Source organism: Mustela lutreola, chromosome 4 (genome assembly GCF_030435805.1).
Source record: "Mustela lutreola isolate mMusLut2 chromosome 4, mMusLut2.pri, whole genome shotgun sequence".
NCBI lineage: Eukaryota > Metazoa > Chordata > Mammalia > Carnivora > Mustelidae > Mustela > Mustela lutreola.
Genome location: NC_081293.1, coordinates 154,440,438 through 154,468,021, shown reverse-complemented (window position 1 = coordinate 154,468,021; position 27,584 = coordinate 154,440,438). Strand labels below are relative to the sequence as shown.

The 27,584-nt window shown below is 44.1% G+C and overlaps 1 protein-coding gene and 1 pseudogene across 1 annotated transcript in view; both read left to right on the top strand.

Annotated features, from left to right (window-relative positions):
• Nucleotides 1–27,584, top strand: part of JAZF1 (JAZF zinc finger 1) — a 321,514-nt gene that overhangs the window by 59,204 nt on the left and 234,726 nt on the right. The gene's annotated exons all lie outside the window — the stretch shown is intronic.
• Nucleotides 1,006–1,106, top strand: LOC131830999 (U6 spliceosomal RNA; annotated as a pseudogene).

Sequence of the window (27,584 nt, the reverse complement as noted above, 5' to 3'; positions counted from 1 at the left end):
TTTCTTTTAGAAGCATCACCGAGGTTGGGGCTCCTGGGTGGTGCAGGAGGTTAAATGCCCCATTCTTGGTTTTAGCTCAGGTCATGATCTCAAGGTTGTGGGATAGAGCACCATGTCAGGCTCTGTGTTTAGCGCAGAGTCTGCTTAAGATTCTCTTTCCCTCTCTCTAACTGCCCCGACCCCACCTGTTGACTCTCTTTCTGTCTCAAATAAATAAATCTTTAAAAAAAAAAAAAAAAAAAGAGGGGGGGTACCTGGGTGGCTCAGTCCGTTAAGTGTCTGCCTTCGGTTCAGGTCATGATGTCAGAGTCCTGGGATCCAGCCTTGCATCAGGCCTGCTCGGTGGGGAGTCTCCCCCTCCCTCTGCCTGCCATGCTGCCTGTCTGTGCACTCTCTCTCTCTCTCTCTGTCTCTTTTGAATAAATAAATAAAATCTAAAAAAAAAAAAAAAAAAGAAGAAGAAGAAGAAGAAGAAACACCACAGAGGTCTCAGAAGTTATGCTTTGGTCCTTTTGGGGGGAGCTTTTCTTCCATAGGACCTCCCTGACCCACTGCCCCAGCATTTCCTTTATTTCTGATGTAGGACCATTTTGTTGTTGTCTTTATTTTTCTGGTATTATTATCCCCTGCGTAAGATTTTATAATTTATCTCTAGTACATGAGCATCCCCTATAGGAACTGATCCCTTTGCTATTCGTGAACGATATGCTACTTATAGTATTGTGTATGTGCATGTGTGTGCAGATGTGTAAATCTCTTGGAAACTGAACTCTGATAACGGATTTTACAGCCTCAAGTGGCAGGGAAATAATGTGGAGTGTGCATTGATTGGATAAAACTTGAAGGATGCTGATCTGCATGATAGGAGTGAATATTGGAGTAGAAGAGCATTTACCATATACTATACTTTTCTCCTTTTTACTGTAAAAATTCCAGTTTACTGGAAACTTGAAGAGAAATAATTGGGAATGTTAAGTCCTTGTTAAAGAATATTATTTCTCAATTTCGTTTTGGCAGCACATATACTGAAATTGGAACGTTACAGAGAACATGACATGGCCCTGTGCAGGGATGACAGGCAGATTTGTGAAGCGTTCCATATTTTAATTTTTAAAAGATTTTATTTAGTCATTTGACAGAGTACAAGCAGAGGGAGAGGGAGCTCAATCTTAGATGTGGGGCTCAATCCCAGGATCATGACCAGGGCCAAAGGCAGACAACTTAACTGACTCAGCCACCCAGGTGCCCCTGTTTCTATTTACCTTTATGAAAATGCAAAAAAAAAAAAAAAAAAATCACTCTTCTCTTTTCCAGCGGGGCGGGTGGGGGGGCAGATATTTTCTGAACTGCTTTTCTGGGCTTTCTCTCTCTCTCTCTTTCTTTTTTTCATAAATGTTTTTAATGTCACCTTTGTGAGCATATAAAATGAACTTGGATAATCTAGAATTCTGTCATTGATGACAGTTTTGCCAAACTCCTTGTTTTTAAAGATTTTTTTAAAAAAATTGTCTCTGCATGCAACATGTGTGTTTGTGTGTGTGTGTGTGTGTGTGAAACTTAAAACCCTGAGGTCAAGAGTCACATGTACTTCCAACTGAGCCAGCCAGGCATCCCCAAAAATCTGATATTTTATTGTATTTACTTACTCACTAAGCTTTACAACCGACGTGGGGCTTGAATTCACAACCCTGAGATCAAGAAGTGAAAAGTTTTGCCAAACTTTAATTTTGGTGTACTGCTTGCCTTTTAAACATATTATTGTGAAAAATAATTTAGCAACTTCCACACTGTAAATTTCTCAGTGGCAGTTTGCATCTGTAGATCTCTTCAAGTCAAGCATCTGTTGAAAAGATATTGATGATGTGGGAGGAAGGGTAGTGCTGGATGGATGCAATTTCATGAAACTTGGCAGTTCCATAAATAAACTGAGTAACATAAATTGTATTTACCTCTGTGGTGTCTAGACTAAAGAATTAGAACCATGAGTTTATAAAAATCCAGGTTGCCGTCTACACAAATAGAAAAGTATTTAAAAATTATGTTTCCAGTGGGATAGTGATGAAATATTTAGTATATGGTATTGGGCCAAGTGGTTAGGAATCTGGAAGAAGATGAGGTTGGTTAAACTCCACCTTGATTTAGTTCATTTTATATGATGATTACTGTGATATGCAAAAGAATGATGATGAAGAAAGAAGGAAGAAATCAGGAAGGCAGTTTATAAAATGCCTGATCTACCTCAGTTGGAAAAAGTGAAAAATGATATTTATAACAAGTGTATCAAAATTGAAGTGTATATTCATATCTTTGTAAAATCATAAAAGGGTTAGAGGGGTGCCTAGGTGGTTCAGTCAATTAAGTGTCTGATTCTTGATTTCGGCTCAGGTCATGATCTCAGGATCAAGAGATCGAGCCCTGATTTGGGCTCTGCCCTTAGCTGGTAGTCTGCTTGAGATTCTCTCCCTCTGCCCCTCCCCACTGAGCTGGCAGATGTATGCTCTTGTGCTCTCTCTCTCCCTCTCTCTCTGTCAAATAAATCTTTTAAAAAGTAAATAAAATCATAAAAGGACTAGAAAAATTCCTTTATAAGAAGATGGCATTTTTAGTATGACTTAAAATTCAGAAATCATAAAAGAAAAATGTTCATTAATTTGGATAAAAACTTTACATGGTAAAAACCGCAATAAGTAAATTCAAAGGACAAATCACAATCAGGGAAAAAAATATTTGTAGTGGGGGGAGGGGTAAATCTCTATACAAAGAGCTCCTACAAATGAATAAGAAAATGACTTGCAGACCAATAGAAAAATGGGTAAAGGACATGTTCACAGAACATGAAATACAGGTTGTCTTTATACCAAAGGAAAGATCTTCAAACTCCAATATAATAAGAGAAATGCAGATTTAGACTGTGTTGAGGTAGTACTTTTCACTTTATCAGATTGGCAGAAATTTTAAAGTGTGATAATTATATATTGTTGATCAGATGTGGGAAAATTGTCATTGTACTTCTTGTGAGATTACAAAATACCACAGCCCTTATGAAGGCCAGTTTGGCAGTATCTATCAGGATTACAAATGCAATTATCCTTTGACCCAGCAATTTGGCTCTAGTAATTTTTCCCTGCAGGTACATCTGAATACATAAAAAGGGACGCATATAGGAGGTTTTCATTAGACCATTGTTTGTAATAGAAGAGATTGGAAACGATTCAAGTATCCATTAGTAGAAGGCTGGTGAAATAAACTGTGATCCATTCATACAATTGAATATTGTGTAACATTTAAAGAAAACACAGAAACTCTTTATGCAGTAATATGGAAAGATCTTCAAGATATGATAAAATGAAAAAAGCAAGGCACAGAACAGAATACGTAGTATGTTACCTTTGGTGTAGAAAAGGGACAGAATTGGAATTTCCATTCATATCTGCTTGTATCTGCATGAAGAAACATTGAAAGGATAAACTAAAGAAATTCAGTAGAAATGGTTGTCTTTAATGGAGGAGGTGGGGGGATAGGGTAGACAGAAAAAAAGTAGGAGCAGTACTGTTTGTTGGATACCCTGTTGTATTTTTATTTGTGAACCATGTGAATTGTCTATTCAAAACAAAAAGTGGGGTTGCATGGATGGCCTAATTGGCTGAGTGGCCAACTCTTAGTTCATGATCTCCGGGGGCTGTGGGATTGAGCCCTGCCTCAGGCTCTGTGCTCAGTGGGAGTGCACTTGAGGACTCTCTTTCTCCCTCTCCCACTGCCCCTCCCCCACTCAAATCTTTTTTTTTTTTTTTTTTTAAGATTTTGTTCATTTGACAGGTAGAGATCAGATCACAAGTAGGCAGAGAGGTAGGCAGAGAGAGTTGGGAGGAAGCAGGCTGCCTACCGAGCAGGGAGCCCGATGTGGGACTCGATCCCACGACCCGGAGATCATGACCCGAGCTGAAGGCAGAGGCTTCAACCCACTGAGCCACCCAGGCGCCCTCAAAGAAATCTTTAAAGAAAAAACAAAACATGGGGTGCCTGGGTGGCTCAGTGGGTTAAGCCTGCCTTTGGCTCAGGTCATGATCCTGATGTCCTGAGATAGGCTCCCTGCTTAGCAGAGTGTCTGCTTCTCTTCCCCACCCTGCTTGCAAGCAGATATGTGCTCTCTCTCTCTCTAATGAATAAAATCTTTAAAACAAAACAAGTTACATATTTGTAAAATGGCATTTTGATGGCAGTTTAGCATATGTTCAAGGGCTGGAAATATCTGTCCAGATCTTTAGCATCCCTTGTTTGGACTCTTGGCTGCAGTCTCCTGAGTGGGTCTTGCATTTGGCTTATCTAGAGCTCTCTGTTCCATAGGGTAATCACTGGCCACATCTGAGCACTTGAAATGGGGCTTATCCTCTTTTGGATGTGCTGTTAAGTGTGCCAGATCTAGAAGACATAGAACGAGATAAAAAGAATGTGAACTATCTCATTAATAATTAAAAAAAATATTGACTAGATGTTGAATGATAATAGTTTGGGTTTTGATTGGATTATATTTTAATAACTATATTATTAAATTAATTTCATTTTTCCCCCCTTACTGTAGATGTGGCTACTAAAAAATGTAAATCTATAGATGTGGCTTGGCTCTGTGGCTAACATTTCATTTTATTTATTTATTTTTTGCACGGCACTAATGTAAACTGTCTACCTTAGGCATATCTGCTAGAATTACTTTCTTAAAAAAAGTAAAACAAAAACCAACTGAACATGCTTTAAAACCTTCATTGACTCCGAGATGCCTATAGAGACCCTTTGTAATGGTCTCTGAGATGCTTCCTTTATCAGCTCCCCATCTCCCTTCATGTGTAAACATTGCTTCTCTTCACTGCGCGGAATGCCAGCTCCTTCATAAATGTGAGTCATTGAATGCACTGTCCCTTCTGCTTGCAGTGTTCCAGAACCTCCATTTCATTGCTTTGAGAACTCCCTACTCATTTTGTAAAGCTAGTTTGTGTGGCCCCTTCTTTGATGGACTCTCCCTCATTCCTCTGTCCTGTTTCCTTCTAGCACTTGGTGTCCCTCTGTGTTCTCCCACCTCCTAATACTGCCATTAACTTTTTTCAAAGTGTTGTCTCCCTCATCAGACTGTGAACTCCTCAGGGTTGGAACTCATCCAGAAATTACTAAAGAATGCAGAAGAAAAAGAATACAAAAATTCCCTGAAACTGCCAGGAAATAAACTTCAAAAAAGTCACTAGGAACATGAGGCTGGTTGTGTTTTGTTGAGAGCACACCATGCCTTGTTTGCCTGGCTGGTGCTTCTGTTCGGTCTGTAGGTTTGCAAACGCAAGTTCAAACACCATGGGTCTTCTCTTAGTTAAGAATAGACCTCTTTGGAATGTTCCAGTTTTAATTAACAGGCAGATTACAAACTGCAGAGACATCAGTAGCACCAAACCCGCAGTGAGTCCCAGGCTTCAGGGCTGTGTTCAGACTGGAAGCTGAGAGGTGTTTGTGTTCAGTCAGAGAGCAGAAATCTGGCCACGGGCCCGTGTTTCCAGAAGGTAAAGGTGGCAGGTGGTTGCCAGGAGGTGAAGGCGCCGGTGGATCCTGGCCAACCATAAGAAGGCTGTGAGCCGAGGTAATGAAGTTCTCCACGGTCTTGTCCGTGGGCTCTTGACTTCGGTGACCCGTCTCTGCGCAGTCATTGCTGCTTGTTAAGATTTCCATCGTCCTTCTCTTCTGCTTGTGGGGACTTGAGCTTTTGCATGAAAGAGAAAAAGAGTAACAAGTGGAAAATTCAGGATCTCTGAAGCAAAGAGGAGAAAGAAAAATAATTTTGCAAGAAACTTCTCCTTCATTGAGTAACTGAAAGTGCTGTTCACACCCAGATTTTAGAAGCTTCTTTACCATTGCTCAGGATCTGTTTATTTCTTGCATAGTGATTCACATACTCTCACTACGTAGATAAATCCACTGAATGAAGAGTCCTTTCTTTGCAGAACTTTGAGGGCTGGTAGGGTAGGAGAGAAGAGTCCCTCTTCAAGGGATTAGAAAAAAAGGGGGGTGGCTAGAAAAACATGCCTGAACCCAGGATTGCCACTTGCCTGGTGGCATGGGCAGATGACGTTGCCTCTTTGAGCTGCATTTTCAGTAGAATGAGTTGTCAACACCTCCTAGGCTGTCAGCATTACAAGAGGCTAATGAATGCTGGTGGCCAACATGGTGTCTGGCTCAAAGTGGGTTTTGGTACATAGGATTTAGAACTCCAGTATGAATGGAGATCTTCTTTTGCAGCTGTCTGGTGTTGAATCTGCACACAAGCATGCCCAGTCCAGAAGAGGAGGGTGTCTGTTACAGTTGTGCTGGAATGCGGTGATTGCCTCACAGTCATGGTCCTTACTAGCTGCTCTTTGGAGCCCCAAACTGGAGGATCATTCCCCCTTTGCCTTTGGGATTCTATCTCAAGGCCAAAGTCTGCTTTCTGGGCTCCGTTCCCCACAGTCTTCTCTCCCCTTCTCCTGGGATCCACCCAGCTACAGATGCTCTCTTTTTTCCTGGGGAGGAGATCTGTTCCTCATCATTCTTCTGACAAGAGAAAGAATAATCTTTTCTAAGGGAGATCATCATCAGGCTTCTTCTAAAAAATAACTTCTGTGCTTGGTAAACATTTTTATGAGGATTCTGCTTTCTGTTTGGCGCTTGAGGTCTGTGCGGTTGGCGCCCTCTCCTTCCATCCCTGCCTCCCCATCTTAGCTGACCACGTACCTTGAGGGGCCCAGCCTTCATTCTCATTTGAGATAGATGAACGCGGTGCCCTGTATGTCTTATGACCAGATAATTTGAGCTGGTAGTAATCAGGATTTAGGGCTGATTATCATTAAAGGGTAATTTCATTGCTGTTCATAATTGCTCTTGCTTAAACTCACTATTGCATTTCTTTTGTCACATGATTAAAAAAGACAAAACTGCTCTTGGCAATGCACTTGGGAAAACAGGTTTCTTACATTCAGTTCTTTTTCAAACCAACTTTACAAATTTCAAGTGTGCCTTTCTTAATGTAATGATTTGCCTGCTTTATATTACATATTCAAAATAAAAGAGAATTGAAACAGTTCATCATTGAAATGAATATTACAAAAACAGCATCTGGTTTGAATAATGAATTTTTTTGTCCAAGTTTTGCCTCATTGAATGAAGCTAATAAAACTGCCCTCGATTTTTGAATCGTTGACTTCTCTGTCACTAGCGTTTGGTTCTTTTCAGTTGCCCACTTGGAGGCCACTAAGGTTTCTTTCAGAAAGTTCTTTCCTCATGGTACTTATTTTAAATAACGTGGACACCCACTTTTCTGTCACCAGCTGGGTGGAGGTGATGATACCCCTTGATCACAAAATCACAGGTTTGGGACATTTCAAGTATCTTCTCCACCTATCAAGCTTTTGGAACAAGAGCCAAGTGAAAAATAAGAGCTCTAGCGTTGGAATGACTGAAGACCAGATGTTGGTATCGCACAGTGGTTTCCATACAACTCAGAGGTCACTGTACCCAGCTTTTTTCTGTCCTGAATGCGGATGCTTGCACAGATCTAGTGGTGCCTGGTCGTGATAAGACTCTGTGGGGAGCACCAGGCCAGTACCACTACTCTTGCTGACGGCACACGTACACACAGCGTGCACAGATACAGCCCTAGGAAGTCTCTAGAAGGTCAGTACATTTTTTTGTTATTAGGTTTTCTGATCCACAGGTGTCTGTGCTGAAAATACTTATAAAGTATTTGCAGATTCATCATCTGATTTGACTTTCAGAAAACCACCTTAAGATGGATAGGGTAGATTCTGTGATCCCTCTTTTACTAATTAGGAACTTACTCAGAGAAGTGCTGTGACTTTAGTCAAAGACATTTAGCTGCCATATGGTTGGCAGGAATGCTACTTTTTAAAGGGCTACCTTTACATTTTATCTCAAAGCCTATATGACATGTAAGGCTAATCCTATACAGCACTTTTTTTTTTTTATTTAAATTAATTAACATCAGGTATGTTATTAGTTTCCGAGGGAGAATTCAGTGATTGCTCAGTTGCATTGAACACCCAGTGCTCATTCCACCCCACGCCCTCCTTCATGCCTGTCAGCCAGGTACCCCATCCCCCTACCCATCTCCCCTCCAGGACCCTCAGATTATGCCCTATAGCTAAGTGTTTCTTTGGGTTTGTCTCCCTCACTGTACTAAGCATTCTACTTCAATAAAAAGCTGAATGGAAGAATGAACAAAAAGCACTAAAGAAAGAAATTTGGTAGTCACATAGTAAAAACGTGGAAGCAAATAAATATATTCTTTGTATTACCTCTTTGCCTGTTCTTGGACTTGGCAAGGGTGTGGGCAAGCTTATAGTAGATAGGAAAGAAATTATTGCATTTCATTGAATTAGCATTACTTCCCTAAATAGACAAGTCTGAGAATATTCCTTTATCTAGAATACTTTGTTGGGTGGATTGTTACCCATCAGGAAGCAGGTGGAGACAGTCAGTTCCCTCCTTTCTTCAATGAGGTATAGTTGTCTGTTGTGCGAGGGCCTTTGGGGACTTGCAGACAAAATCATGGTGATTGTGCATCTTGTCAAGCAGATCTCCAGCATTCTCCTGCTCAGCTTAAAAAACAAAAACAAAATCAAAAACATTCCATCAGTTGTGTTTCCTGCTGCACACTTCACAAAATAAAGGGAAGACAGAGGAAGTTGGGCTGGAACTGCCAAGGCAAGCCTTGCCAGGCGAGGCTCATGGGTGAGAGCGTGATCTCAGGTGGGTGTCTGGCGCCTCAGTGGCTGGCCATGTGGGCACCCCATCAGGTATTAATCTTTTGGGACATGGGGACACAAAGTACATCCCTTTCTCAGCTTGTTAACAGAATGCCACCTTCTTTGAGAATGCTGGGACCTTTGCTCTCTTAAATTTCTCCTAAGCTTTCTAATTACAGTTCCTTATAGTTGGTTGTGTTTTCCTTTTGATCATGCTTTTTAAATTCCAGCTCTTCAGGAGCCAAATGGATGTTTGCCTTTTTACTGATTAATGCGTGTGATGTGCAAGTGTTTCTTAAAAACTACCTAGTGTACTTTGTGGTTTAACCTTCATGGCTTCATCTGAGGTTCTTTCCGGAGGACACTTTGTTGGATCCTACTTATAAATTCGCTTGGGCCTTTTGAGATTCCAGGCCTCAAAGTCCTGTCTCTGTTGAGTTGGCCCGTTCTTTCTTCACTGTTTGGCCCAGTTTGGCCGTCAGCTGTTGAAGCAAGGGTAAGCACCCTCCCTCCTGTGTTTCTCATGGCTGATTCCTCAGCAGGGTTTGGCGGAGGTAGAATCATGAATAGACAGGGTTCTGATTTGGTAGCTGATTGACGACAGGGTTTGGCTCTCAGTTCCACCGCTCACTTGCGGTATTCTCTAGGATAAGGTGGGTGATTTTTTCACACCTTGGTTTCCTTGTACGTACAGGGAGTTAACGTAACATCTGTTCCGCAGTGTCGTCAAGGACTGGTCGGGTCGGTGTCGTTGGAAGTGCTGTGTAAAGCGCGCTCTCCTGTTAATGCAGATGGTCCTTCAAGGAGGGAGAGTGATGCACAAAAGAGGTTGCTTAGCTCAGTGTTGAATGAATCATGTAGGAAAGGTCGGGTGAATAAAGAAGGGAGAAGCCAATCAAGGCACCCCGGGATGATCAAACCAGTGAGCTGCTGAGTCAGTGAATGTTGGAGGAACAGAGAAAGCTGGTGGGAAAGAGGGAAGAACGCCAGCTGGAATGAAGAGAGAGGAGCTTGGGAGGCAAGGGTGTGGGGTCCCTTGTCACCAAAATGGAATAAGGAGGAGCATCATGGGGGAGGCTCCCAGTTTGAAAGTGGGGTGCTGGTGACCTTGGACATGGAATGTATTTGGCATCGCCAGAAAGGTAAACACGAAAAGCGGTTGGAAAGTTAATCCGACCACGAAATGACTGGGGCTTGGGTACCATGGTGTCCACTAGGGGAAGAGCAAGGCGGAGAGCACAAGACATGGCAGCGAGTAAGCGCTGAGTAAGTATTTGCTGGATTAGTAAACGGGCACAGTGAAGGCAGTGGAGAGAACAAGTTGCAGAATTGAGGTGTAGCCCCGGGTTAGCTATCCCTCTGCCTTCTGGAAAAGCCTGTGCCCCAGACAAGGGGGTCCTTACATCCCACCCAAGTGACTCTCTACAGCCGAGGAGGACGGCATCATTTAACCCCTACAGAGCACATGTTTTTCTAGCTCAGCAAAGTGAGGGGTGCTGGGGTAAGATGGGGTAACAAGCCTTCAGCCTTACATCTCCCTGTTTTAGTTTGCACTGTTCATTGAATAAATCATCCCTATGAAACTGTTTTAGTTCTGTTTTCGGTTTGGAAAGTGGAGTTTTGCATGCGTCCTCTGACAGTAACTCAGTCTGTGTGTCCCGTGCTCGTGATGTGACTTTGTGCCCTTTCCTTTGAACCGCTCTCGAGTGCTGACTGAGGTCGGTTGTGCCCTCTCGTCACCTCCTTGCAGTACCTGTGTTTTGCTTGATTTCGTGTCTTGTCTGATTCCTGCTGGGCTGCCCTGGTGGCCTCCAGATTCGACGGCTCTGCTGTCCTGTTTGGATGGAGAGGCTCGTTGAGCACTAGACTCCTGTATTCCTGGCTGCTTCCCGCCACACCTGACGAGCCCCACCCCCAGCCGAGGTTCCATCCATCTGGAGTGAGACACGCCGTGACAACAGACAGCAAGAACGTTCTCTGCTCTCCATGGCCCTTTTCTGTCCCTGGGGTCATTTGGCACAGAGATGACCCCTATTCTTGGTTGCGTTCTCGCGGTTCACGCGGCTCGGCTCCACTACAGTTCGACCCGGTGCGTTGAGCCAGATGGTTTGCACCGTGTGTGCACGGCTTTGACAACATACAGAAACGCTCCAGGAGGCTGGAACTGAGCACACGAGGAGAAGCGCCTCCCGAGACGTGGCTCGGTGAGAGCCGGAAGCGTGCTCTCCGGGTCGGGAGGGTTGTGCTTCGAGTGGCATTTGAGGGACAGATGGTGGAGCACATCTGCAGGACTGCGAGCTTCAGGCGGCAGGTGAACTTGGTGTTTGCTGCTTGGGTCATCTGCCGCTGCTTCAGTTTAGACGCTCCTGCTGCCGTTACAAAGTCATGGTCGCCTTTTCCTGAGACAGAGCAGCTGGCATAGAATTTAAATATCTTTGCTAAACCCCAAACCCCATAACCTCGGGTTTCTCCAGTCCCAGTCTGGGATAGCCCACTAGACCCCGGGGCCCCTGTGGAAGACGGAAGTGCAAACGTGTGAACCTGCATTTCCTAGCTTTGGGATCATTCTGTGTCTCTTGCTCACACAGAATACAGAATTTCATAATGGCCTGGATCGTATTCTGAGCTGAAAGAAGTATTTATATAGAGCCTCTCGGAGGTATGCCTGGTATGAAAACCATAAGTGATTCGCCTCACTGGTTTGTTTAAAATTCTCAAGCATAATGCTGAACGAACATGGCTTTTATTCATTGGCTGTCCTTTCCAGTGGAGGGAAAACGACCGTGGTAAAGGAAATAAATATACTGAACTTGATCCTCATAGCAAGAAAGGCCTGTGGTGTTTATGTTAAAAGGTGATCCTCCGTTCCTTCTGCTTGGCAGAAGGCCTGGATGTATAATGAGGTAGTAACATTGTCAGATCTTGTTTCTCCCTAGAAACTAGTGTCGTCCTCTAACACTCGGGTTCTATTTATTGACATGACGATGTGCTACCATGGGGCACCGATGCCCATCTCGCCAGGTGCACGTCTCGGGGGGAGGCTGACGAAGGGAGTGGCTATTGGAACATGAAGTCCAGATTTCCTGACTCATGTGATGAAAATACCAAATTCAGTGTGGAGTGAAAAGTAAATGGGAAAAAAAAAATCACTGCTGTTTGGGAGAGAAACATTTCATGTCAGCAATATTGGAGAGTTTCTGTGTTTGTCATCTGGTCTGATATGGAGTTATTCATTTTCTCTAGTTTCACAATCATAACGTATTTCATTTGCTGAAGTAGACTCAAAGACACCATCCACATGGAGATTCTTTTTTTTTTTTTTTTTTTGAAAATTTTATTTATTTGAGAGAGAGAGAGCACAAGTATGAGTGAGGGGGCACAGAGAGAGGGAGAAGCAGACCCCTCCCCTCCCGCTGCTTAGCAGGGAGTCCAATGCAGGACTCCATCCCAAGACCCCTTGATCATGACCCACGATGAAGGCAGATGCTCACCTGACTGAGCCACCCAGGTGCCCCCACATAAAGATTATTCTTGATGTTTGCTGAAAACCTCCACCTGTGCTCGGATTGGCTCTTAGCAGAATGGATCGTGGGCTTGCCTGTGTTTCCTTAGAACAGTTTCCTGTTCCATTTCATTTTTCCTGGGAATGCATTTTTGCCCCTGGAAGAGAGTCCATACGCAAAAATCTTGGTTTTTTGTCTTGTTTTTAATGAAGAAAAGAAAGCCAAGCTTGATGAGGATTCGAAGCAGTAGTCTCAACTAATTAGTCATTTACGTGAAGTGAGAAAGGAAAGCTTTTTCTGTAGCCACTTAATTCTTTTTGGTTAAAACTATCTTGGTCTTCCTTCCTGGGTAATGTAGTCTCAACATAATGATAAGCAGAGGAACCCGTCAGGCTTGGTGTGTTGCTGATAAGCAAAATCTTACAATTAAGTTAAATGCTAAATTGGTCAGTTTTGATGATAGGGTCTTTAATAGGATATAATTTTACAAGTTTCTTCTTTCTAAAAGGGGCTGGAGAGAAGGTGATGAAATCCTCTTCTAAAACTCGCAGGTAGTCTGTGATGGGACTGCCTTACGTCATCCCCGCCCGGGCGTTGTTGCTGGGCTCAGGTGTTCCTGGATGCACTTTGACCCACCTGAAAACCCTCACACGTTCGGCTCAATTAGATTAATTGCCTTCCTCACCAGGATTCACAGTGCTTTGCAGTTTAGCTGCAGGAACTGAGTGTTAGTTTTGCAAGTAGCAGGTACTGTTATTAGCCTGTGAAGGGCCGTGGTTTCTTGGGAGCTCCTGGAGAGGAGTTGTAAACAATCATTCTAGCCAAGATGGAGTAGAGGTTAGCAAATCTGTCTTTAAGCTGAATTTTCTACTGGCTGAGGAACATTTACGTTTACATTTAGAAGAGAGTCCTAACTCTGTATCATTTCTGTTTGGTGCCTCCAAGAATAATTTTGGGGGTGTTATAATGAAACATGCTATTGTCTGTATCCCCTAGAGTTCATAGAGTATTTTGTATACTCTTGGTTTCCCACTGAGCTGAACCCAAGCTTTAAGAATTTACACAGAAACCCCCTGGGGCGCCTGGGCGGCTCAGTCGGTTAATTTCTGCCTTAGGTTCAGGTCATGATCCCAGGATCCTGGAACAAGTCATGCACCGGCCCCCTCTCAGTGGGAAGCCTGGTGTCTCCTTCTCCTCCCTGCTCGTGCTCTATCTATCTCTGTCTGTCTGTCTCTCTCTCTCAAATAAATAAAACCGTAAAAAAAAAAAAAAAAAGAAAGAAAGAAAGAAAGAGAGACAGAGAGAGAGAAATCCACCCTGGGTGAGATGATTGTATGATCAGGGCCAAGCAGAAGTCAAGGACAGAGTCCTGTCCCCCTGAGTTGTGTGGAGGTTCCGCAGTATTTCTGACACCATGAAGGGGGATTGGGCATTCTTAGTCTTAATCACCCCTTCCCCATGCTCTTCTTTTTCTCCAAGGGAAGACAAAAGTCCCCACTTGTGAGTAAGACCATCATTTCTAGGTTAGACATTGAGTGGATCTCTGAACCTAATCCTTTCCAGAATGTCACCTAACTCTGACAGAAATGAGGACAGGAAACATTTAATCCTACTTATTTCTTCAGTACCAATTATTTATTCAGTGTCTGCTATGTGCTGGACCCTGTTGTAGGTACTGGGGATATAGTTAGGAGCAAAACAATAAAACAGATTCCAGCTTTTGTGACCCTCTGTCCTCGCTGTGGGGAGACAGACCATGAATAAAGGAAGTGGTGTCAGGCCGTGGAAACTGCTGTGGAGAAAAGTAAGACAGGGAAGGAGGATAAGCGGGGGGTGTGGGCAGGGGGAGCTTTGTCACCAGACTTCAATTGCATGGTTGGGAAATCACTTTGGTGGGAAGGCATTGAGTAAATGGCCCGAAGGAGATAGGAAGATAGTGAGGGAGAACTGCAGGGAGGCCTGCGGGGCTGGAGCAGCGGAGAAGAGGGGAGTGGGAGATGAAGTGGGGGTGTACACACGTAGGCCAGTGCAAGGATTCTGGCATTTTATCTATGGGAGATGGAGAACCACTTGGGAGTTTGAGTGGGAGGATGACACTTTAATAGCCTCACTCGAGCTGCCAGGTTCAGAATAGACTGGAGAGGGCATGGTGGATGTGGATGCAGGAGACTGACTGCGGAGTTGTTGCAGTAACCCAGAACAGAGGTGGTGGTTCTGGACCAGGGTGGTGGCTCTGAAGGTGGTGTGATGTGGTAGGGTTCTGGGTAGATCTTAGAGGTAGGGTCGGCAGGTTTGGGTTTAGGGCATGAGACAAAGAATGAAGTCAAGGATGACTCCAAACTTTTTGACCTGAGCCACTAGAAGGATTTGGTTGCCATTCATATTGATGAGGGTGACTAGGAAGAATAGGTTCGGGCCTGGAGGCAGATGGTGACCTTGGTTTGGGTCACGCTATTGCACTTGGAATGCCCGTGAGACCTCTAAATGATTACCTCCGGAGGGAGTTCTTGATAGTCCAGTCTGGAATTCAGGGGAGAGGTCAGAGCTAAAGATAGACATTTAAGAATAGTTGAGGGGATAGGTTGAATTAATTCATGGAATGAATGAGATCTTGGAGGTGAGAATAGACAGAATGGGGAAGAGGTCAGGGGTTGAGTCCCAGGTACTGGGACAACAAGAAGCCAAGAGACTGGCTGAACTGGTAAAGGAGACAGAGATGGAGCTGCCAGGGAGCTGGGAGGGAAGGTGGTGGGGGGACGCGCTGGAAGCCAAGCCGGGGTTGCAAGGCAGAGGGATGGTCATCTTGTCTGTGTTACTGTGGGTGCGATCTGGTCCATCAATCAGTTAGTCATAGACAGAGTCCACAATAAATGACTCACCAAGGGCTGTGTTGAGGAGACAGCTGGGCTAGGGCTCAAAGTCAAGTACACTGTCTGCCAGGAGAGGCCCCTGGCCATACCTGACCTTTGTGTGCTGTTTGAGGTCATCTCGCGCTTGTTGCATTAGATTGTCAGCTCTGTGCTGGTCCCACTGTTTGAGCGCCGCGTCCCAGGCTTGTGTGAATATTTTACTCTCCTATATCTTTTATATAAATATGTAACGTACATTCATTGTGGAATGATTAGAAAAAAAGGTCAGCAAAAGGGAAAAAAGGAAACTCCTTAATAATAATTGCATCACTCAGAGATGACCATGCTCACAAGTTGGCATGTGTCTTTCTAGACTTTTTTCCAGCCATAGTTGTGGACATATATATTCTTTTCAAAGGACTGATTCTACGCTAAATATATTACCTTTTTTAGAATGTTTTTATTTTTGAAGAATCGTTTTTAAAACCAATAATACGTCATGAGTATCTATCATGGTATGCATATTACATAACTGTTTTTTATCTTTTTTTAGAACAATCACGCCTGGATATCTATTACAGTTTGTCGAGATTGTGATGTTAAGAGGTAATCTAGAAAGCGTGTATAGGAATTACTCAACCCATAAACAGGAAAATGATGATCGTGGGAGTGTTTGTGTTCACTGAGTCCTACCGTGGGCAAGACAACTGCTACCAACCATTTTACTTGGAATGTGTCATTTATTTCTGACAACAGTTCTCTGGGGAAATGCTGTTACTTACATTCCTGTAGTTGAGACCCCAAGAAAGAGACCCTAGCTCATAGTGGGGTTGTGGCAAGGGTTGGAGTGAGATGTATGTGGGCCCCGTCTGTCCAGCTCCAAGGCCTGCAATGTTCTGCACTGTCTGTCTCATGTCTCTCAATGCATTTTCCTCTTTGACCCCTTACTCAGCTGGGCTGTTATCTCCCTGCCTCCCTCTTGCCTTTTCAGGGGAGCCATGCTGGCAGGAGGCTGGGAGGAAGCAGCTGCTGGAGGTGGGCTTGTTGTCACCCTGCTTCCCACCCAGAGCGGCCTCCCTGCCCACCCCGGTCACTGAGACGTATTTGATGAGGCGCGATTTATCCAGCTGTGGTTCATGAGACAACATGGGGAGAATCGGGATTCTAGCCCTTGAGGTTTACTGTGTTAACAAACAAAAACTTGTGCGTCTTGAAGGACCCCTAGTCTATTGATTTCCTTCGGGTTTAAAAAAAAAAAAGTGGTATTTCAGCTCATTCGTTAAATATGTGCTTGGATTATTTGCAGATTGTCAAATATACCAGGGACACGCTTTGAGGGGTTTTGAACTTTAAATATGTCAGTATCTTCTGTGATTGCCTTTCCAAACCTTCATGTGCATTCAGTTTTGTTAGGTATTCTTATGGTGGAATACACTTAATATAGAACATGTAGTATACATAAATAAGTAATGTGTAGGGTGTGGTTTCTAACCTGGTGTCTGTGTTACAGATGTGCTTAATACAGCACGTAGCAGAGTTAAAATGTGGATGAGCTGCAGTGGCAGACATATCAGGTGAATTGTGTTTGAAATCACAGTTCTGGTCTTGTTTGCAAAGCTAATACGGCCTGGGGAGAATAAAAGGGGAGCTCCTGTATTTCCAGGAGTTCCATTGTTCCTCGTAGAATTGGGGAACTTGATTGTTCCCTTGGTGAAGTTGCTAAACATCACACTTCAAAGCAATACTGAAAAGGCGTGGTTTTGTAAAGATTATTTCTGTATTATTCTCTTTTTAGGTGCTCAGATTACTACATAACCTCTAAGGAGCTAGTACCACCAGCTCTAGGCTAGGTTAAATAAGAGCTTAATCTTTATCCCAAAAGTCAGTAGGTGCCGCTTACAGGTTCAGTTCTTCCTTTCCCGTTTTTCATCCAAAACAGAACATGGTCCCTCCGCACAGATGCCCCAGACCTGCTTCTTGGTGGACCTGGGATCACTTGTCACAGACTTGGTTGAGTTATTCTCATGATTCTTCACTTCCAGGCAGCCCTTTGCTTTTCAGAATATTGGCCAGAGATTTTATAAGTACCGCGCGCTAACCCATTGCGCCACTGGAGCACCTGGCCAGAGATTTTAAAAGCGGTGCATAGCTGGTGACGATATGTAATCCTGTTTTCTTGCCCCTTCTCTGACTCCCTTAGGTTTGTGACCAGAGTGGTCAGAGAATAAACGCACCTCTGTGGCTGGTTATGCTAAATTGAGCTCTCTCCTAGGAACTAGTCCTGCTGCTTATAGAACCTAACGTGCCATCTCTAAACTACGGGACAGTAAATGAAAATAAATTTGCAGAGTCATCCTTTGTGGTTGGATGGTGTCAGAGACCTAACCTCCATGCCTCTGAATGTACCCATTCTGGTTTAGAAGCCAGAAACTTCCTCATTCAGTAATAAATATATCCTGTTAGTTTACATCTACATAAGCTCTACCTGAACATTCAGTAATTTCAGAAAGAAAACAGTTTTTCATGTGGATTTGTAGGGTTTACTTTACAGAAGTTTTAGGCGAGCCCAAAGATACTAATCTAAAACCCAGAGTTCATGTAGGGATTGTGGTTTATAGAAATGCTCTCATGTGTTCTTTTATAAGTTCTGGTTTATAGCATATTTTGAACTTGATTTATGAACAGAAGTATAACTCTTACTTACTAGCACTGATGGATTTCTCCACTCATCCTCTCTTTAGAACTTGTCTTTCTCCCTTTTACTGAATTGAGAGTTTGGAACATACTGTCCATTTCTCTTCCTTCCAACATTGGATTTCAGACTAATTAACAGAATGAAGCAAACATCTTTCAAAACCTTGACTTTAAGTACTTGGATATATATCGTCAAAACCATTAAAAAGAACAGGATGTTTAGTGTGCTTCTCCTCCCTTAGGGAGCACAGAAACTTCTCTTGGCTGTTCCCTGTATTGAGGCTGGCCAAGTAGAATTCTAAGCACCAAAATCTTGGAGACTAAAAAGCCAGATCTCTTTGTAGGAAAGTGAAGACCCTTTCTTATTCATCAGTTCTGCTTTTGTCACTGGCTAGCTTTTGAAAATATGTTAAAAAGCTGTTCCATCTTGTATACTCCTTCTCCCCCATTTTGGTGAGATTCCAAAGCTTAGAAAATTTAACCTTTCTAAACTGGAATTTATTAGCTGTAAAAAATGCTTTTTAGTCTTGCTGGAAGTTGTGAGTAGACAGTGAAAATTACATAGAATTTTTTTTTTCCGTCAGTCCAAGTACAGGTTTTCTTTTTTTAAGTCCCAAACCTTTTAGTATTGAAATTTTGGGGGTAGAGGTATGTTGGCTGAATATAGGATAAGAAACAAGATGTTGGGGTTTCCTGGGGGGCTCAGTCATTCAAGCATCCAGCTCTTGGTTTCAGCTCAGGTCCTGATCTCATGGGTCATGGGATTGAACTTCCCATCAGGCTCTGCACCCACTGAGGAATATGCTTGAGATTCTCTCCCTCTTCCTCTGCCCCTGCTCATGCTTGTGAGTGTGTGCTTGCATGCTCTCTCTCAGATAATCAATCTCTGGGGGGGAAAAAAAGAAACAAGACATTGGACATTTGCATAAAGTATATACCAGCCCCTTTGACTAGAAGGAGAATTACAGTTCCAGTAGTGCAGATAATCCCCACATTATCCTAAGTCATGTTGGCCAGCGTGTCAGCAATAACCCAGTCAGGGGAAAGTGGGGCTGGCTTCTCTCAGTTCTGGTCCTATCTTTGCCCTGTTGCTTATTAGGAAAAGTTAGAGTATCCCATGGCTGCTTGCTCTGGCTGAGATAGAGAGAGCGAGGGGGAGAGAGAGAGGACACTCAGTTAAGAACATTTAGCTCTATTTTGTGAACAATCTCAGAGGAGGAATCTGGGCATGCTTAGGGGACTTTTATGGACGTTCCAGATGCTCTGGGAATAGTAAGTGCTGTCCTCAGAGTTTCCTGATAATCAGACGAAGTACTGTGTGGTGGGCTCAGCATGGGGCTTGATGTGCTGTAAGTGTGCGGTGTTAGCTGTTGCCAGTACCATTGTCACTTTTCATCACCTGTTACCGTCAAATACTGAATTGTGAATCCTAACATTTCCTTATCCCCAGCGGGACACGTTACAAAGCATTCCCATGTTCAAAGGAACTAGAATCTAGGTATGCTTTAGTGACAGTGGATCCTGAAAGAAAAAGCGAACACTCATTTGTTCCAAAATGGAATTTACATTCTATTAGAGCAGTTATGGTTAGTGGGGCTTATTTATTAACATCGGTGTAATTCCTGAGCACCTTTCACAAGCCAGGTTCGTAGCTAGGTGCTGAATACAGAAAACCGAAGAAGACAGATGTGGCCCCACACCCAGGGAGCTTAGACTTGCCCTGCACTAAACATTAGTAAGGAAGCATTTGCAGTTGCTGAGTAGTTGCAAGGTTCAGCCTTCTCTGGTGTCTGCTGGGGGCATTCAGACTCAGAGTCAGGGAATGCTTGTCGCAGGAAAGGACCATTTGCTGGGATCTGAAGGAGGGAGCAGGAGGGAAGAGGAGAGTGGAATCTTCCAGCACAGGGGCAGGCTGAGCACTGGCCTACAGCAGAGAGAGTAGTGCACCTTGGAGGACTTACAGAACCTCGGTGAGGCTGGAGTATAAAGTCAGGGGCAGGGAGAGGTGGGACAGGTGGGACAGGTGGGAGCCTGGGAGCCTTGCAGGGGAGGGGAGAAGGGAAATAGCTGTAAGCAGGGCTGTGGTACGTGTAGGGTTGCATTTCGGAAAAATCACTTTGGCCACCCTGTGGAGGCTGGTTTGGAGGGAGACAAACTGGAGGCAGAGAGGCCAGTCAGAAGGCATTTGAGTGTCTAGGTGAGGTGGATGAGAGCTTGAGTTGGGCTGGTAACGAATGATGAGCACAGTAATCTCCAGAGTATCCTCTACCCCAGATAGCATTTACCGTGTGGGTATTGTTCTGAGTGCCTTACATAAATTAACTCATTTAATCCTCCAAATTATCTTTGGAGGTGTGTACTATGAATATAAAAAATATTCTGTTCCATGGGGCAGAGGAGAAAACTGAGGGCCAGGAATTGGCCTAGTCACATAATTGTAAATGTCAGGGGCAGGGTTTGAACCCAGGCAGACTGTTCTTGATTGGATTAAGTTGCATGGGGAGGAAGAATGGATAGGCTTGATAATCCTGAACTGAAGGCTGGCGGCAAATCAGAGTGATGCCTGGCCCCGGGCCTGGGCATCCAAGTGGGTGGTGATGGCCTTGACTGAAATGGGGGCCACACTCTGGGGGGTAGACTTGTGATGGAAGCTGATGAGAGAGTATGTGGATGAGTGATGTTCCGGTAGAAGCCAAGCACAGATTTCTGCAACAGCATCACATTGGTGGGAACGGACATTGTAGGAGCAGATGAGCTTGCCCAAAGGGAGAATCCGTGCACTCAGAAGAGCAGGGCGCTGGGGGGAGAGTAAAACCGACGGCTGAAAGAAAGCCTGAAAGAAGAGGGCGAGGAAGATGGTGGAGCTCAATGGTGAAGCAAGCAGGAGAGCATGTGCACAGAAGCGGAGGGAAGGTGGGGTTTCAGGATGGGTCGGTGGCTTCTCCATATACTGCACTCTGCTGAGAGGGTTGGTAAAAATGAGGTCATTTTTACTTCCAATAAAGCCGTTTCAGGGAACTTGGAATCTGATGTTGAAGGGGCTGAGAGTGTGGGTGGGATTGGGAGAGCTTGTGCAGACCAGGCTCTCCAGAATCAAGGCAGGGAAGCAGAGAGATAGGGATGGTTTTCCTATGTAGATGAGCAAGCGGCCAGGTTTAAGTACTGATCGGAAAAGATGCTGATGTGGCCAGCGAGGCGCTGGAGGTAGAGGAAGGGAATGAGCATCAGGAAAGGAGGAAGGCAGGGTGTAGACATTGGAACACTACCGGCGTAGGGCAAGGACTCTAGGAATGTGCTGTCAACTGGCTTACTCTTCCTTCCTTTGAATACTACCACCCACACCCCTCCACACTTTCCAAGTTGGCAGCAGGTATCAGCAATCTCTCCCACTCCCCAAAATCTGACCTCACTACCTCTCTCCGCATTTTCAGCAGACGACCTTGCCTCCTACCAACCACGAAGAGTAAGCCATCAGTATTTAAACCTGGTCTCTCTCTCTTTTTTTTTTTTTTTTTTTTGAGAGAGAGAGAGTGAGGGGCAGAGGGAGAAGGAGAGAATCTTCAGCAGGCTTCCCACCCAGCTTGGAGCCCAACGCAGGGCTCAGGGCTCGATCTCACCAACCTGAGATCATGACCTGAGCCTGAACCAAGATCAGATGCTTAACCAACCAAGCCACCCAGGTGCCCTTCCCTGGAGATCCTTAAATACTTCCATAAGAAACCTTGCTTGCCAGCCTCTGTGCGGTATCTAAATGGTGGAGTAACATGCAGTACAAAGAAAATATTTTAAGCAGGGAAACTTGTACTTACCTAGAGAAGTATGTACAGAAATAGAATAGTCTGCATGTGTGGCCCTGAATTTTGCTCCTTGAGGGCACTTCTTGTTTGCCCAGGTCCCTATCCCTGCATAACTGATTAACGTCATGATTTAAAAAAATCAAAAGCTAGGAAGAAAAAGAGCTGCCATCTCCACTGTAACTCTTGATTCCAGCTTTGAACCTTTGTCTCTTTTCCTCCTTCCACCTCTACGGGGTGGGTTGTAGCTCACTGGCTTTCCTTGACTTTGCTCTTCACTCAAGAGCGCTGTGCCAGCCCCGTTTCAGGTGATGTCCCATGCAGCTGTGGGCTGCATCCCTGCAGGATGGAATTCTAAGCTCAGTATTGCAAAGCGCTATTGCTCAGACCCCTGCCCCTCACTCCATCCTCTGGGGCATGTTGCTGAGGAGAGAAGCCAGAAGGGGCAATACCCTGTGTATTTCTCACAGGCCTCCCTGGACTGAATCCACTTGAACCTTGTTTGCTCAGAATACGGTATTTTACTTAAATGACAGTAAAAGATAGTTGTTTGTGGCTTGTGAGTCTTGGGCAGAGGCTCTAACCGGAGAAATTAGTTTGTATTTGGTAAATGAAAATACAGCCTAAGTAAGTATGTATTCTGTCTTATTTTAAAAAAAGAAAAAAAATACTGGGTGTGACCTGCTGACTTGATTGACCTCGTTTTTGAAAAACACTGTCTTACCCTTGGTTTTTAACCTAATATTTATTTATTTATTTATAAAGATTATTCATTTATTTATTTGACAGACAGAAAGATCACAAGTAGGCAGAGAGGCAGGCAGAGAGAGAGGAAGAAGCAGGCTCCCCACTGAGTGAAGAGCCCAATGCTGGGCTCAATCCCAGGACCCTGGGATCATGACCTGAGCCGAAGGCAGAGGCTTTAACCCACTGAGCTACCCAGGTGCCCCTAACCTAAGTTTTAAATGACACAGTATAAAATTTGTGTTTTCTGATATGAGAGGATTTAAAATAGAAGAAGCAGTAGTCACTGTTCTGACTAGTGCAGAAACTGGGTTTGTCAGTACTTTTGAAGTCAGCTGTGCCACACACTTATTCACGTTTACTGCCACCATTTAAGGCCACAGGTTTGCTCGGGAATAGTTGTGTAATTGTGGGAAGAGCACACAGAGCTAGTAATCTGGGGAGCTGGGTACAAGTCCCCTCTGGTTCCACATGAGCTGTGTGGCCTTGAACAAGAAACTTCACTTCTCTGTGTTCACATTTTTTTCCTCCAAGGTGTGTCCAGACTAGATTTTTTGTTTCTATTTTTTTAAGTTAGCAGATTCTTTAATTTATCAAAATAGCTCTGAGACTTAAAGAGAAAAAATGTCTAGAAATGTAGCACTGCTCAAATATACCTTTTCCCCCCCAAATCTGAGCCTTTCTGTGTTTGTTCTTTTCCAGTACTTGTTCTAGTTAAAAATCCAAATTTCATATTCCACTTTCAGAAGTAAGCAGAGGGGAAATGGGTTCTCCTATGGTAATATGATTTTACTTCATTTTCAAGCATCCAGCGTAGTTTGTGAATTGACACATTGTAGCATGAAAGCCTTGTTTTCAGGCAGCGCATTGCCATTTCACCAATCAGATCAGTCGTTAATGAAAATCTAGAAGGTCGGGGTTTCATCCCAGCTCTGTTAATTCAGTTTGTTAGAATGTGGTGCTGGTGAGACAAGTTCATGGGACCAGACTTCATGTTGGCTTCTTTATCTTTCAGCCAGAGGACACCATTTCTTTTTTTTTTTTTTTTTTAAAGATTTTATTTATTTATTTGACAGAGAGAGATCACAGTAGACAGAGAGGCAGGCAGAGAGAGAGAGAGAGGGAAGCAGGCTCCCTGCTGAGCAGAGAGCCGGATGCGGGACTCGATCCCAGGACCCTGAGATCATGACCTGAGCCGAAGGCAGCGGCTTAACCCACTGAGCCACCCAGGCACCCGAGGACACCATTTCTGAACAGTTCTTTCTCCCGAGTATGTTCTCTGCTCTAGGGTTGCCAGCCAGCCTCTCTCTCCCTGCTCATATGTGTGTCTGTGGTTCTGGGCTTCCATCATAAAAGCCACATAAAGCCTTATTTCCTTCAAAAGGCACATCGCTTTTGGATTGCTAATCTTTTCCCATGTGTGCATTATCTGTATTCGGTTAGTAGCCTTGTATGTTTGCCGTTATTATCAAGTGTTTGCACACTGTGTGTATGTGGGCTTTCCCAGCAAGACTGACTAGTGTGCTGCTTGGTAACCACTTCTGGAAACGGATGAACAAATGCCTGCATGAGCTGGTCCTGCTTGATTGGATGCCTGACACCATGAAAATCCATTACTGCAAGTGGAAAAATGATTGGACGTACGTGAGTGGGCTGACAATGTCATCTTTGTTTATAAAAAATGTGGCATTACTTGTTTGGGGGTAGTCTTTATGGTGGTTTGCTCATTATTTCCATTTCTGTCTCCTGGGCACATAGTAGGAACACACTCCCCAGCTCCTTGGCTGGGATTGCATCATTTGATTGGTTGAATCAAAGTGGCTGGGTCCGTACGATTGGTTCCAGCCAGTGGGAGTTTTGAGTAGGAAATGATGTGTGTCCCATCTGGGCACGGGCGGATACTCGCCAACCCGAGGTTCTCTAGGGTCCCCTTGTCCCTCTTATGTGGTGATTGGCAGCTCCCAAAGGTCAAGTATTGTGAACAAGAAATAAGCCTTGTGAGTTTGGGGATTGTTTCCGCAGCAAAACTTATCCTGACTATCCATTATTCTTTTTTCTGCTTGGATAGTCTAACGTGTATCATGTTCTGGGACACAGCATAGCAGTTAAGAGCGCACACTCAAAATCACAATGCCTGGGTTTGCTTCCTGGCTCTACCACTTTCTAATTGTGTGAATTTGGGTAAAGCATTGACTGCTGTGTGCCTCAGTTTTCTGATATGTAAAATGGAGAATTTAATAATAGTGCCTATGCTATAGAATGGTTCTGAGAATTTAATGTGTTAATATTTCTAAAGAGCCTTGGGCTCTGGTGGGGTGTTTGTTGAGTGAAATAAATGCATTCTTCAGCGAGCTGAGGAAGAACTTCAGGCATTGCCTGCCTGCATGAAGGAAGGTTTAAGCTCTCAATGGTGATCTGGAAGGGCGCCTGGCTGGCTCAGTTGCTAGAGGAGGGAATTCCTGATCTCAGTGTTGTGAGTTCAAGCTCCACCTTGGGTACAGAGCTCACTCAAAAAAAAAAAAAAAAAAAAAAAAAAAAGATGGCCTGTAAAGCAGGTCACTCACTGGGACAGGATAGGGACTTGGGGCTGACTTTGTACCTGCACCTGGAACTCTTTTGTCATACTGGGAGCCCAGAGCCCATTGTGCCTGTGCAGAAATATATAGTGCCCTAGACTTCGTGAAGGAGAGGTTCTCTGTGGCCACTGGAGAGCGCGAAATTTCTCAGCTTCATTCCCTTCGAGTCATTGTCCCACTCCTCAGTGCAGGAGACCTCAGACTTGTTCCCATGTCCCCAAGGCTTCTTCCCCTTTTCATTCAGGTGCCTGGAATCCCACCTCCTTCCAGAGGTATTCCTGTGCATATTTTAGGTAACTGTGATTTTCTCTCACCCCCTCCTTTATAAACATCCAGCTCCCCAGAACACTCCCTAGAAACATAGGTACCCTCACTTAAGTTCATGTACCTGGGCTGTGTGCTCCATTGTGTCCATGTGCATTAGTTCATCTATTTTAGGCAACAAGTGCTGAGGCAAGGATTTGGCTTAACTCATTTATACAGGGCTTAGGAAAATGCTCTGTGGAATTAGAGACACCTAATAAATGCTTTAGACTTTTGAATGATGCTGTAATCATTTTAATGGAGGCTGATGTGTGTGTGTTTAAACAAATGGCATGTTTTCCAGCAACATTCTGGCAAATTAGCAGCTTCTAAATGAAAAAAAAAAAAAGTCTATACTTAGAAAATGAATTTTGTAAACTGCAGTACCATGCAGTTATTTATTGCTAAGCTGATTGAAGCAGAGGCTGAAATGCAGTGGTGAAGCCAGCATTTAATTTTTTTTTTTTAAACTAACTTTGTTTTCTGAAAATTTGGTTGGCATGACAGGGGTAGGTAGGAAAATGGGACAATTTAAAGGCGTTATTGTGAATTTAATGCATATTTTAAAAGAGTTGGGTAAAAAAAACCCTTTATATTAGGTTAGCAGATGTGATTTGGCACCACCTCTTCCCACACATGTGCCCTTTTCATTAGGAATGTGTGCCTGATGTGGTGCAGATGGTATTTAAGCCACTTAGTAATATTTTCCACAACCTGTTTTTAGTAATTAGGCTTGAATTTGCTGGTTCAAAATACTGTAGTGCCTTTTGGTAACTCTGTAAACTGAAGGACTTGAAATGTGGTCAGCGCACCAGCAGAGGGCAGTGCAAGTCAGTGTTTTAGTCCCAGGTCGCCTCCTGCTGCTGGGTTTCCGCGCTGGAGAGCTAGAATGTTCTGAGTGAGTCTATTTGAGAGATATAACTTGAGATTTTTAAAAAAATAATCAATAATGACAAAGTTTTAAAAGTCTCTTGCTGACTGTCCTCTAGTAAGAAAGTAAGTTTTACAGAACAGAGTCGAGCTATAATCTTATTTTAGGAATTTAATTTTTTCCTGATTCACACATCAGCCAGTATCTGTGACTGGGTGGAAGGTATAGTCCTTCTATAAATCATTTCATTAATGCACTTAAAAAATATTTGATTTGATGAGAATTTTTTGTCAGCTCAGTTAGTAGTTACTAATGTTTTTCATTATTGGGTCTATGAAGGTTTTCACTGTTTTTATTTATTTTTTAAAGATTTCATTTATTTATTTGAGATGGAGAGCACAAGTGTTGGGGGAGGCAGAGGTAGAACCCGATGTGGGGCTCAGTCCCAGGCCCCCCGGATCATGACCTGAGCTGAAGACAGGTACTTAACCAACCGAGTCCCCAGGTGCCCCTTCCACTATTTTTATGACAAGGGAATAAGGTAAAAGTCACTTCTGAGTTTGTGGTCCAGTCACATGTCCGTGACCTTCAGAGAGTAACACCAAGGACTGCCTTTTGCTTTAGTCTATTGTGCTTCATTCTGTTGTGCTTTATAACACAACACTGTTGCCTTTTATACATAATTTTTTTCCTCACCATGCAACCTCTCTGCAAACCCTACTCTGTGGCTCTCTTATTCCCCTTATTCCTGCCTTCTCCAATTCCGAAAGCAGAAACAGTTCCTGCCATGTCCTTTTTGTCTTTATGGCAACCTCTGTAAGTTCTCCTCAGCCCCCTCTCCTCCTTTTGGTGTCTCACAGCCCATACCTTTCTCCCTCTGTTTTGAACTGAATGTTTGGTTCAGACGGGGTCCCTGCCAGATTCACATGTTGAAGCTCTAACCCCCAAAGTGATTATATTTGGAGAGTGAGCTTGTGAGGAGATGATAAAAGTTAAGTGAGATCTTACAGTGAGGCCCTAATCTAATAGGGTTGAGGCCCATCTAAAGAGAGAGAGAGATGCCAGAATGTTCTCTCTCATGTAAGGACAAGGTGAGAGTGGCTGTCTGCAAACCAGGAAGAGGGGTCTCCCTAGCACCCAAACTGGCCGGCACTTTGACCTGGGCTGCCTTCAGAACTGTGAGAAATAGATTCTGGTCGTTTAGAGCACCCAGCCTGCACCACTTTGTCTTGGCAGCCCGTGGTGGGAGCTAAGGCTTAGCCAGGGCTCCCTGCTCCAAGGTGGCAGAGGCTCTGCAGGAAGGATGGACAGCCTGAGGAGTAGCAGAAAGGGGGCTGCTAGGAATGGGGGTCTGGTCTAGGAGGTCTGGAAGGATGAGTGATTGCATAGAATGGCTGGGGTGGTTGGTGGTGAGAAGACGGCTGTGGGAGAAAATCAAGAATCCTGGGGAGTGAAGGGGTAGATTGGGTGAAGCTT